Raw genomic sequence first — 12,946 nt, forward strand, 5'->3', positions numbered from 1 at the left:
CCCCCCCTCATCACCCTCCCGGATACATGCCACTATCGCGGTGTCATCGGAGTACTTCTGTATGTGGCATGTATCCGAGTTGTGCTTGAAGTCTGATGTGTAGAGGGTGAAGAGAATGGGGGATAGAACGGTCCCCTGTGGCGCCCCCGTGCTGCTGGTCACCATAGAAGACAAGCAGTCCCCCATACGGACGTACTGGGGTCTGTCCGTTAGGTAGTCCGTAATCCAGCTCACGAGGTAGGGGTCCACAGCCATGGAGGTCAGTTTATCCTGCAGGAGCTGGGGCTGGATGGTGTTGAAGGCACTCGAAAAGTCGAAGAAGAGCACTCTGACGGCACAGCCCCCGGCGTCCAGGTAGGAGAGTGTGCGGTGGAGGAGGTACATTACAGCATCGTCAACCCCAACCTTGGCCTGATAGGCAAACTGGAGAGGGTCCATAGCACCCTGCACCTGTGGACGCATGAGCTCCAGGACCAGTCGCTCTAGGGTCTTCATTACGTGTATATATATATATATATATATATATATATATATATATATATATATATATATATATATATATATATATATCTCCATCCATCCATTCTCTTCCGCTTATCCGGGGTCGGGTCGCGGGGGCAGCAGCTTAAGCAGGGAAGCCCAGACTTCCCTCTCCCTAGCCACTTCATCCAGCTCCTCCGGGAGAATCCCAAGGCGCTCCCAGGCCAGCCGGGAGACATAGTCTCTCCAGCGTGTCCTGGGTCGTCCCCGGGGCCTCCTCCCGGTAGGACGTGCCCGGAACACCTCACCAGGGAGTATTCACTAGATTTTTATATATATATATATATATATATATATATATATATATATAAATTTCCCGAATGGCTGCCATGCTCTCTCTTCTGTAGCAAAAGGTAATTTGTAACTTGTTACTAGGTGCTCCAGGTTGAAAAAAGCTACACATGCCATTTCATCCAGTCTAAACCTAACATCATTGAAACTTTATTGGAACACCATGACTGTTGTGTATTTGGCAAATTAAAGGTAATTGGTGGTGGTGGATGTTGTGTTTTTCAAGAAAGATGCAATGGATGGATGGATGGACGGACAGACAGATAGATAGATAGATAAGACTTTATATTTATCCCAAAGGAAATTATGTATACCATTTGCTCTCATACATCCACTTCTTTTTCTTGTCATTTTCAGTGTGCTGGATTCCTTCCACCAGCAGCTCAAAGATCACTATGATGTAGTTTTAGCGAATGATAGGCTAAAATTTTTAATTACAGTATGCTGCTACAGGTAGTTTCTAGTTTCTTTTCCTGCTGTACCAGTGAAATTGTGGAAATAAATGCACCTGTTTAGTCTTTATCATGGATCAATTACATGTATTACATGTAGTAGTAAACAAAGAAAAACAATGCATTTCCACTGTATTTGTCAAGAATGTATCATTTAATGGTGTAATAGATTAATTCATTATATATGTTATGGTGCTCATGAAGGAATACATTACTTGACTGTTTTTTTAAAGATGTTATGAAATTTTTATAAGATTGGAGTTCTTAGGATTGATATTAATTATTTTGCAGTTCATTGGAGATTAAACTGGGGTATTCGTGTGAAGGTGTATGTGATTCTAGAACAGGAGGAAATGCAGGAAATGTTTATCAACAGCTAAAAGTATATTAAGTAGAAGTTCAGTATGATTATAATTATCTATCCTCTTCATTTCTATCTTGAGATGTTTGGGACAAAAATATAGTTAGCTGTAATCTGTATCTAGAGAGATAATAAATGTGCAAATAAACTACTATACAATAACTTCTTGTGATATGAAATGATCTTTGGGACAATAAATCACCATCCTGGAAAAAGTGAATGCTTTCTACACATTATTGATTAAGGTTAATACCATAAATTGAACATTAACCTGGCAGATTAATGTCTACCATGCAATAATACCTGATTAATGACAGTGAAATAAAGTTTTGCTCAGGTATTTCCATCAACATGCAATAAGAAATATTATCGGAGGCTGATAATCTTTGGTATTAAAGAGTCAATTTTTAATGAGTTGCTTTAAAATAAACAAGATCAGAATGTTACCTTGCGACATGATGACATCGCTGACACTACAGGCGCTAATAATGTCTTTTTCCACACTTCATGCAAAGGTACAACTTATCACCACCTAGGGTTCTTCTCATGTTACCTGTTGTTTCACAAGACTGTCTCAAATCTTGGCCTCCCCAGCTGTCCAGGTGGTATTTCAGATCACAATTATCCGAGAAATATTTCCCACATATTTTACAAACAAAAGGCCTGTGTGAGCTGTCAATGATCCTCTCTGTGTGAAACTTTTCTCACACAATTCACAACTGTATGGCTTCTCACCTGTGTGATGTCTGATGTGGTTTATCAAACGACCCCTTAATTTAACATCTTTCCCAAACATAATTCTTTCCAGGGTTTATTTTAAACTAGAAAAAACTGAAATCTTTGTCACATGTGTGTTCTTTCTGATAGTGGTTCTTATACATGAGAGCTGCTAGAGAGCAGCTGCAGGCCACAGTTTGGTGCTCTTACTATGGAGAATATGGCATGTTGACTACATATTTTCTTAGTGCTGCACTTTGAGATTCATCGTGAATCATGAAGAGTCTGCTTCTCATTGTGTTCATCTTCCTCATGAGTTGGAATCAACATAAGGGTATCAGTCTCCTGCATCAAAACAAGCTGGTGTTTCTCCTGGCTGATTTGGAATTCCTCTTCTTTTATTTTTTCGGTTATAGGGCTTCTGGTGAGTGAACACTTCCTTCTCTTTCTTACGGACCAATTCCTGTGGATGTTCTGAGTCTTAGCGGGATACAGTGGAGTTCTTCTCCAGCTTACAGAGCTGCTGGTCAGTGAGAACCTTCTACTCCTTACAGACATGTTGTGTTGACTGAGTCGTCCATACGGGAGTTCTTATTATGGTTGAAGAGCTACTGGTCAACTAGAACCTCCTTGCAGACTTAAGTGACAGAGACCAAGAAGTACAGGTTTATGGAGTGCAAAATAACATTTATAAACATAGTATTGAAATAGTGTTTATATGAAATTGTTACATTTGTAATTGTTGCCATCTATCATTTATTTATGAGAATCCCTGTCATTACAGACAATGTAGACAATCTAATGAAACCTTTGGCAAACATTTAATCCATCATTTTATAATTCAATACCGTAATCATTTAGTCTGTGTAATCTAAACAATGAAATTGTATTTTCCTATTCTGTGTAACCTGAGTTACACAGTTTCTTCAGCAGTAGTTGTTAGTTGGTAGTTGACAAACTTTCTGAAGTGTTCAAATGAAGGTATTTGGGGAATCTGAAATTGGCTGCAGAATGACCACATTACCAACTGATAGGTTACATTACAAGTTACATGCGGTCAGGGCCAGTAGAGCTGGTGCCATTGGTTTCTGCTTCAGGTCATGTGTTTAAATCGCCTGCATTAAATATTTAATTATGTCTGGATTTCAGTCAATTACATATACAACCTCCATGACTTTATTCATTCTCAACGCATCTTCAAACAAGAGAATGAAATGACGTTCTTTTCGAATCACAATCACTGTAACGTAGATAAATGGTAATGATCAGTAAATTAACAGTGAAATATCCAGTCTGTAGATGTTACTAGCAATGACCAAAACTGTTATTATTAATATTTAAATTTCAAAAACACTTTTTAAACTGTATTTGTAGAGAAATCTAGGACCTTCTTGTTGTGTGGCAACAGCGCAACCCACTGCGTGACTGAATTACAGGCAGTGACAATCTTGTAAAACGGTCTGAAGTCATTGAGCTCATTGTGATATGTTTGCCATTCTATCTACTGTGCACCACAGTATCAGAGCGAGTATTGGTAATGTTTTGTTCTGTAAAGAAGGAACATGAAGATGATTGACCTGTCTAATGGTATGTGAATTGGACTGGGCAATTAGGTGTAAAATATTACAAAGCAATAATGGAAGAGAAGAAATTATGAACATAGATTTATCTGAAAGCACAATTATATGATTAATATTTATGTCACACATGGAAATAACCTGTGGGTACAGTGATTTCATTAGAGTTTGAAAAAAAAGTTAGTCTTGCCACATAAATATCGTTGTTTAGTATTCTCTTTCACCATCGTATCATCATATATTGGCCTGTTTTGTAAAACTTCTATTCACTTTATGTCACCATATATTATATTGCTGTGAGGAGTGTTAATTTGATACAGAGGTAATACGTTATTGGACATCCATGTTATTATTTTAGTCACAAGAAGTAACAAAGAGAATGTGAGCAGCTGCCCATATGTCTGTATATTTTGTTATCTGCATGAAACAATTTCCTTTCCACTTGTCTTGTTAAGGGCCACCACAGAGTGTCATCCTTACGCAATTTTGGATTCATATTTTTTTTGCAAAGTTTATTTCGTTGGATGCCTGGGTTAGGGTTAGGGTTAGTGTTAGCCTTAGTTAAACTGATTTTTTTTTTTTTTTTTGGGGGGGGGGGGGGGGGTCTACAGAATGGGCAATACTGATGCAAAGCAGCAGGTAAGGCACATTTTTGTATAACCTCAATCTTTTAAATTCCCCATTACAAATTTACATAAGGGAAGAGAGATGTTGACTACACAGTGATTTAATTTAGGAATTTAGGATCTAAAACATATCTCAATATAATGACCCACCAACACTGCGATTTTCAACCCATGTAAAATCAATTAATTCAGGCATTTGACAATTTATCCCTCATTTCGTACACATCTACAGTATTGTTAGACATATTTTCTTTGTTTAGTGTTACAGTGACGCTCGTTCCACGGTTGACTATAACTGATGATATAACTCCCTCTAGCGGTGTGAGCGTCACAGTTCATCCAAAACTCGTCGCTGTGCGCGGAGTGAAGTGGCTGAAACATAACGCCCAGACACATCCACAGAGGAACAACTTTTGTACACCATACAAAGAATTCAGACCCCCTCCTCTTCTCATGAAGAACTGATAACCATTCTTCTTGAGAAAGTGAATTTAAAGCTCTTTTCCAAGATACTTGAATGTTGCAATGTTCAAGCACATTAACTAACAGCATAACAAGTTTATAACCTATTTAACATTATATGTCTTCAAATTTTGAGTTGATTATGAACAAAATGTGAAATATTTGTCCTTTTGTCAAAAGAAAACATAGGCTGACAGTTTGGAAATAAGGAAATAAAGTAGATGAAAATAAAAGCTTTTGCAATGAAGACTAAAAACAGAATGAAACTTGTTGTTCTTCACTCTGTTGCTTTATCCGCTGAAGTGTGCATTTGTGTGTGTGTGTGTGTGTGTGTGTGTGCGTGTGCGTGTGCGTGTGCGTGTGTGTGTGTGTGTGTGTGTACAACAGTTCCTCTTTCGAGATAGAGTGCTGCATTCTCAAACCTATTGATTAGACTACATGTTCTTATAAGTACTCAGGCATGTGGTGTGAACGACACTGATGTATTTTGGAAGCTGTACTTTATTTATCACACTTGAGTTCTCTGCACTCTCTCTCAGAAATCATGTTTTGCTTATGGTTTTTGTAATTGCAAGTATGTCAAGATCAGCTAGTCAAACATGCGAACACACACACACGCACGCACGCACGCACGCACGCACGCACACACACACACACACACACACACACACACACACACACACACACACACACACACACACTTCTCCTGTGCAATTCAAGTTCATATTTTAATTTCTGTGGAGAACATGTAGTCACAGTGCCCTGTGGGCTGACCATATCAGGTCTTGACATTTGCATTTGACAGGAAAAACATCAGACAGGGTTAATACTGGAGAAGATGGAGGGATGGAAAAAAGTGGAAAAGGTTTCCCCTAGTCCTCGCACACCCTTTGCCTCTCACTTTCTCTCCTTCAGTCCCATAGCTGAGGTGCTTAAATTAAAAAGGAAGAAATGCAATTTAAAGACATGGGGTAAACAATCACAAAACACTTGTTTCTGGAGGAGACACAATTTCCTGGTGCCTTGTCCAATTTCGTATGGCCTGAAGGGCTGCCGCATGCGTTTTAACACCTAGTTCTACACCGCTGATTAAAATTGTAATGCCAGTGTTGAATCAATCCATATGACATTTTGGAAATACACACGTATCAGGACATTTTATATATACAGCATTTTTTCCTATTGTTTTCATTTGTAAAGGGAAAGGTGGAAGGTGGTGACTCACTCAGGGTGTCACTGCTATGCCTTCCAACTGTTTGAGGGGTAGAAAAGGAACATTTCAATATCCTAAACAAATGTAGGCCTAAATATGTTTCCATCACTGCTAAAAATAGTATTTACACAGAAGTCACATTCACGGCATATTGTAAAAACCTAAAATGAGATGATTATCTGTGTAATTATAATATTTTGCCAATGTTACTGCGGGGCTCATCATGAAAAGTGTCTTAGGATATTATGAAAGGACAACTATGGTGTACTTCCATTAATTGTGCATGGTAATGATGACCAGAGTCTTAGAGGCTTTGTCATCAATGTGTCCAATCAACTTGAACAGAAATGTGAAATAGGCTCTTGCTCTTGGAAAAATCATCTCATTTGGCCACAGAGGAAAACTTAAGGCCAAGCAAATCTTACTGAAACTAAAGCAAGGCAATAAAAAGCTTACATTTTAACACAGCAGATTGCTCAGTCTGCGTGGAATGGTTGAAAGACAGTTTTGTGGGTAAAAATACAAATAACAATTTATTAGAGGCACAGGAAAAAATGAAAGAGATTTTTTTTGTTTTTTGTTATTATATCAGTATATCCCTCAGGCCAAACATCTGAGGTGGAGTGATGGACGTACCATTGTTTGCTTCACACTTTAGTAATGTTTTACCAGCCCCGGCGCCCATGTCAATCAATGGCCAGCATGTAGCAAAACATATTTAACACACAAAGAGAACACTTTGGTTTGAGGAAATGGATTGTGTGCGAGATTGGCAGGGGACTCTCTGGATGTGTCAATCACCAGAGGTCCTTTGTTTTCACCTGTCCTAAATTTTAAGCACAAAAACAATCCCTTTTGTTGCATTTTTCTTTGGGTATGGTATAAAACATGAATTTTCTGCTCTGCATTTGGCTATGGGAAAAAAAATCCTTTTGAAAGGTAAAACAAAGCTCAAGCAATAGGTGCTGCAAAATATTGAAGGTTTATCTAACAGTGAGAATTTATGTCCAACATGTGAAACTCACAATACTCAGCTCTGCAGTATGCTTTAGTGAAAGCTGTAATCTACACATTTCATGATATGATGATGATGAGTGCAGAGTGAGGGGGCTAGACATGGGTAGGCAGTCAGATTGTTAGGGTTTGAAACCACAATTTCACACAACGGACATTTGTAATCTGAGAGAGCTGCCAGTCTCTTTCCTGGCATTGAATCTAAGCAGCTTCTCTGTTGTTGTTTTTTTCTTGTCATTTTTCTCTGGTCTCTTTTCCTTTCTTCCTGTCTGGAGTCTCCAGGTGCCGCGCTATCTCACAGCTGACACAGAAATCTGTGAGCCATGTACATCCACGGGCCTTTGAAAGAGGAAGCCACTTTGCCGCTCATCTTGGAAAGCACCTTCCATCGTCCTCTGTGTTCCTCGGGGAGATGAAGGCGGCTCCTACCAGAAGAGCGGGTTTTGTAACCAAAGCCACATGCTGGCCCGTACAGCCAGTTGTAAGACAAGAAAGATCTTTGTGATGAACACAAGTGCTTGGCTGTCTTCTTGCATGCCTGTCTGTCAGCATCGCTTTGCCGGCTGGACACCTGTACAACTGTAATTTTACACAAGCAAAAACAAAGCCGTGCTAAGCAGGGGGGCGTGTAAAGAGGGATTATACAGGCGTGTGTTTGTGTGTGTGTTTCCTTTGTGAAGAATTCAGTAAGTGGTGCTGGGTGCCCTCTTCTGAAGGGTAGTGTTTGATGGGTAAAATCATCACCTTTCATCTCAAAACGGACAGTCCCTCAGGATATGAGATTGGGATACTGAAGACATGAATGTGACATTTGATAGTTAAGAAAAAAAAGCTTTCAGGATATTCCAGAATTGACCTTTGACCTTGACAGGAAAGCTGGGCTGCGACTGTCATGCGCCGAACAACTAAAAAGTTGTGATTTCTTCAGGTTTTATGCAAAAGAGTCACTTTCAGTGGTGTTTCTGTGATTTTTTAAAATAAATTCTAAGACATAAAGGTTTATTAATTGAATATTTAGAACAGGGACAATACATGTACAAATAAGCCTGGTTGGTAATGAAGGAGAAGTTATGACTTTGGAATGTGACTGAACGCTTTAGGACAAGAGGAAACATACAAACCTTTGCACACACTCACAGACACACAATAAATTACCATTCACTATTATGCTGTCATCAAGGGTCAAGTATTAGATGACAGAAATGACTCATCAGCTTCAATGCTAAAAGAATGATGAAGCAATGGGACCTTACAGACCATCTGTGTAGGAAAGTCAATTTTTTAAGCCATTAAATATCCAGGCTCTATGTCAGAAGGTAATGCAATGGTTACAAGCCATAGTCATATGTAGTTTAATAGTCTTATTTAATCTTACCTATGATGAAGTTTTGTTTTAATTGGAATATTCACTGAATGTCAAACCAGTTTATCACAATGTACTGGTTTAGAATTAGGCCTTAAGCATCACTGTGGCTTCTGAACTATTCAGCACTGTCAACACCAGAGTGTAGCAGGTGTTTTCCTTCATAATTTATTGGGAATAATCCATTATGTATATGATTTGGCTAAGAAGATACTCACTAAAAGGCACACCCATCATTTCAGTCATCCACATCTGTTATGGGAGAGGTACTCTCAGATGAGGAATATAAAACAGACTTTGTCTTGAAATCTGTCATTCTAATGTGGCCAATATGTTTGGTGCTTGAAAAATTTTACGTCCCTCTTCAAGAAAGTTGGAGGAGTTGAAGCCCTGGCGTTTAGATGGAAAATTTACTTCAGTTATTTTAGATGTCACATTATGGAGCAGAGCGTCATAGTGTTGTACATAGAAGAGGGATTAGAAAGTAAAAGTACAGGGTTTTGTGTGAGTGTGTTTATTTCCAAAGTCACTTGGATATTTATTTATATTTTGTTATATGACCTCCTGGGTCCTCATATTCATCAGCACTACAACAAATGGATCATATTTTTCTCTTTCTCTAACTCTCATGTCATGCCCTTTCTTTGAAGCAGCTAATTTTATCCTATAGTGGTGATGGTGACAATGTAGAAATCCCTGCTGAGTACTGAAGTATCTTAAGTAATGAAGCTACTCAGTAAAAGAAAAAAACAAAACGTAAAACAGTCTGGAGTTGCTCCAGGACCAACCTTGTCACAATGCTTGTCTTCATTTGTTTATCGTGTTTACTTTTGCGACGATGAGAATTACCAGAAGATGGCTTTTGAAATGTTTGATTTCCATGCTCTATATTTTCTAGGTCTTGGGTTAAAATTTGAAGTATATATTGTGTGGTTGACAGTTTAGCATTATATATACATGAAGAAAGTAGTTTAAAACCTTGAACTACTTAGTATATTGCAAAATAGGCTAAAGGGTTACTCAAAATATACATTTTTTTAAAGTTTAACATGTAAAATATTGACATATGCATTAAACATGTCAAAATTAGGAACTGTCATTTTCCACGTAGATCAAAGGTGGGTTTTTTTATGCTTTTCTGTTTTTGGTGTCATGCTTGTGAAGTTCTGAGATTATCTAACTCAATAAAGACAAAGAAATAACACAGATTATTATATTATTATTTTTTAAAATATTTTTGTAGATACATGATCTTTGTATGTAGTGTGTGTGTTTGTGTGTGTGTCTGTGTGTGTGTGCGTGTGTGTGTGTGTGTGTGTGTGTGTGTGTGTGTGTGTGTGTGTCTGTGTGTCTGTGTGTGTGTGTGTGTGAGTGTGTGTGTGTGTATCAGATGTGTGTCAGATGCAACACAGTGGGACACATTGCTTTTTTATTTGCTGCAGTACTAATTGTGAGCAAATGGAGGAGCTCTAGTGATGTTCTTTTGACCACTTGGGAAGAGCACTGAAAGGACCCAAAGCAAACATTGTGGTGTGTGTGTGTGTGTGTGTGTGTGTGTGTGCGTGCGTGCATGCGTGCGTGTGTGTGTGCGTGCGTGCGTGTGCATGTCAAAATTCCAATCTATATGAATGTGTCTTCACCGCCTTGGTGTGCTTTTGTATATGAGTTACTACAGCATGTACAGTCTGTAAGTAAATACACATAGATTTTAAACATATTGGTTTTTTTTTTATTTAAAAAAAATTGAAGACAAATAAGAAAATAGGGTTTGTAACTAACGGGAAAAAAAAACAACTTGATATTTTTCATTTAAACTTTTAGACTTCAGAAGAGTTTTGGGAGATCTTAGCTTTTCATAATCGGAAACTTTAATGATATTTGCTTTCAACTCCAAGCTATTCCAATAGTTGAATTTTGAACAGAGAAGTCTTCAGAAAAATGACTTAGAAAGTCTAAGGCACAGAAATTGCACAAATTTTATAAATCCTTTTACTAATCCAGCAGTCAGTGGGGATGCTTAAATAATGCATGCTAAGTATAAGTGAGAAAAAAATCTGTTTGTCCATCCAAATATGATTAAATAAAAAAGTCCAACCTTGAAACTACATTGGAAATTACTGGTGGGAAGGTCAATGTGTTACTCAAGTTTTCATTGTGATCATAAACAGTTGGTTTAAAAATATGTGGAGATTGCAATTTAGTTTTCAAGAAAGTCATGATTTCCCTCTATGGCTACAATTAGTAACATTCAACAACAGGCAGATTATTAAGCTACTTGTTTCAAGCACAACCATCCTCCTTGTACATCTAAAACCAGCTGTCTCACAGCACTTACATTGTGTTAAATTGGTCCCACCACAACAGTTGACATTGGTCTGGCAGCAACGAAAACAATGGCCCCATACGCTCCTATCAAACTCTTACTTAAATCCCCCCTTTTACCCTGCTTTCATTCTGTGTCATTCTGCCTTGTATCTGGCCAGGACTTACAAGTCTCTGGCTGTGACATAAGGGATTCCATGTTGTCCACTCCTAACAGATTACAGAAGGACGCAAGACAAAAGAACCACAGCATGGCCTATGCATTTATTTGCCTTGGTAAAGAGAGAAGGAGAGATGAGAGTGAGTCAACAGGGTGATGGTAGAGGGGGAAGAAAAAGAGAGAGTAAAGGGGGAAATAAGTGATATGGATATTTATGGACTTGAGAATAGAGAGGGAAAATGTACTAAATGAAAAAAAGACGAAAAGAGGTTAGAAAAATGGAAGCATTTCCTTTTTACTCTTGCCGGTTATCGCTAGTCCAGGCCGGCATCTTTATTCTACCAGGAGAAAATGCTAATCATCAATCTCAGACTGCTTGCTACGTCTCTGTTTAATAGCTGATAGGCAGTCTCCACAGGCTGCTTTGCTGCTTTGTTTAAAATGACATATAATGGGGCTAAGCCTTATCAGTGTCTCAATGCTCTCTCTCTCTCTCTCTCTCTCTCTCTCTCTCTCTCTCTCTCTCTCTCTCTCTCTCTCTCTCTCTCTCTCTCTCTCTCTCTCTCTCTCTCTCTCTCTCTCTCCTTATTTCTCTCTCCCTTTAGGATTGTGGTCTAGTGATTATTCTAGAAAAGAATAAGGAAAAGCAAGCAATGGTCGATTTTTAGCCAGGGATAACTTAATCCATCAATTTAACATGAAATGAATATGCGAAAGTGAGGAAGAGAGCCAACAGCCACCCTCTTTAACAATGACAAAAGAGAGGGACAATGAATTTAAGGACCAGGAAAAGAGAAGGTGGGACGAATGGGGCTTGATATTATAAGTTACTACCTCCAAAAGAACATACTCTCATCTTCATGGCAAATCCATCACTGACTGTTTTGGTTAACACCATATTTCAAAATGCACAGATAAGATGCACTGAAGCCACAATAGAATAAATCTACTAATGAAAATACATCACCAGTGTAACATCATTCAAAATCAACACTCACAAAGCCTTGTATGCATATGTAGGATTACTTCAGGGTCTGCCAGGAGATATGGAGGTGAAAGATTGTAGTATTGTAGGACAATATGTTTTTGTTTCCTGTGCTTTTTATTTCTATACCACACCATTCATTATTTGTTTTTTCAACGTGGAACTCTGCAGCTTTCTGCTTCTTTTTCTGATTTTATTCCACCTTTGCTTGCAAATGGACATTGATTTTGTGTTTTGCATTACACATCCCTGCAATCTCTAATTCTTTTCTATTACTAGCCTGGATTGACTCTCAGTACTCCAAAGAAATTAAGCTGCAGGGGTTTCTGCTTCCTATGTTGTCGTAAAAAGTTCCTCTATTTTATACTAATCCAAGTAAGGCATGGTAGCTGTGAAATAAATCGCATTCCGAACAGGAGAACATTCTCCGTAACCTGGTTCATACCAGGTTGGTGAATTACAGTTGTGAAAACGGTGTTGGATTAGTTAGTGACTAGAGCAAAATAGACAAAACTAACGCAGTTAGTTTTCCCTAATATAATGTGCAATTTTTTGGTCTGTTTGCCATCTTCATTCAATGAGGGTGGGTAAAAGGGTATTTTCAATGACAATCATAATGTGGTACAAAGATTTATCAGGAAAAGACTGCCAGTGATACATATTTTGTTCTGTTAAGGGGAAAGTGCATTGATTTTATAATCCCAACTTCGAAAAAAAAAAGATGTCTGATTAACCCTTAAACGGAAACTGTTATATATACCAGGGATGGTTTTTTTTGTGTCTGATGAAGGACAGACAGAGATAGGCCCTCATTACCCCCAACATGGCGTCAATCAATCTGGGGGAAGGACGCACCTGTTTCT

The sequence above is a fragment of the Antennarius striatus genome, chromosome 9, assembly GCF_040054535.1.
Source record: "Antennarius striatus isolate MH-2024 chromosome 9, ASM4005453v1, whole genome shotgun sequence".
NCBI lineage: Eukaryota > Metazoa > Chordata > Actinopteri > Lophiiformes > Antennariidae > Antennarius > Antennarius striatus.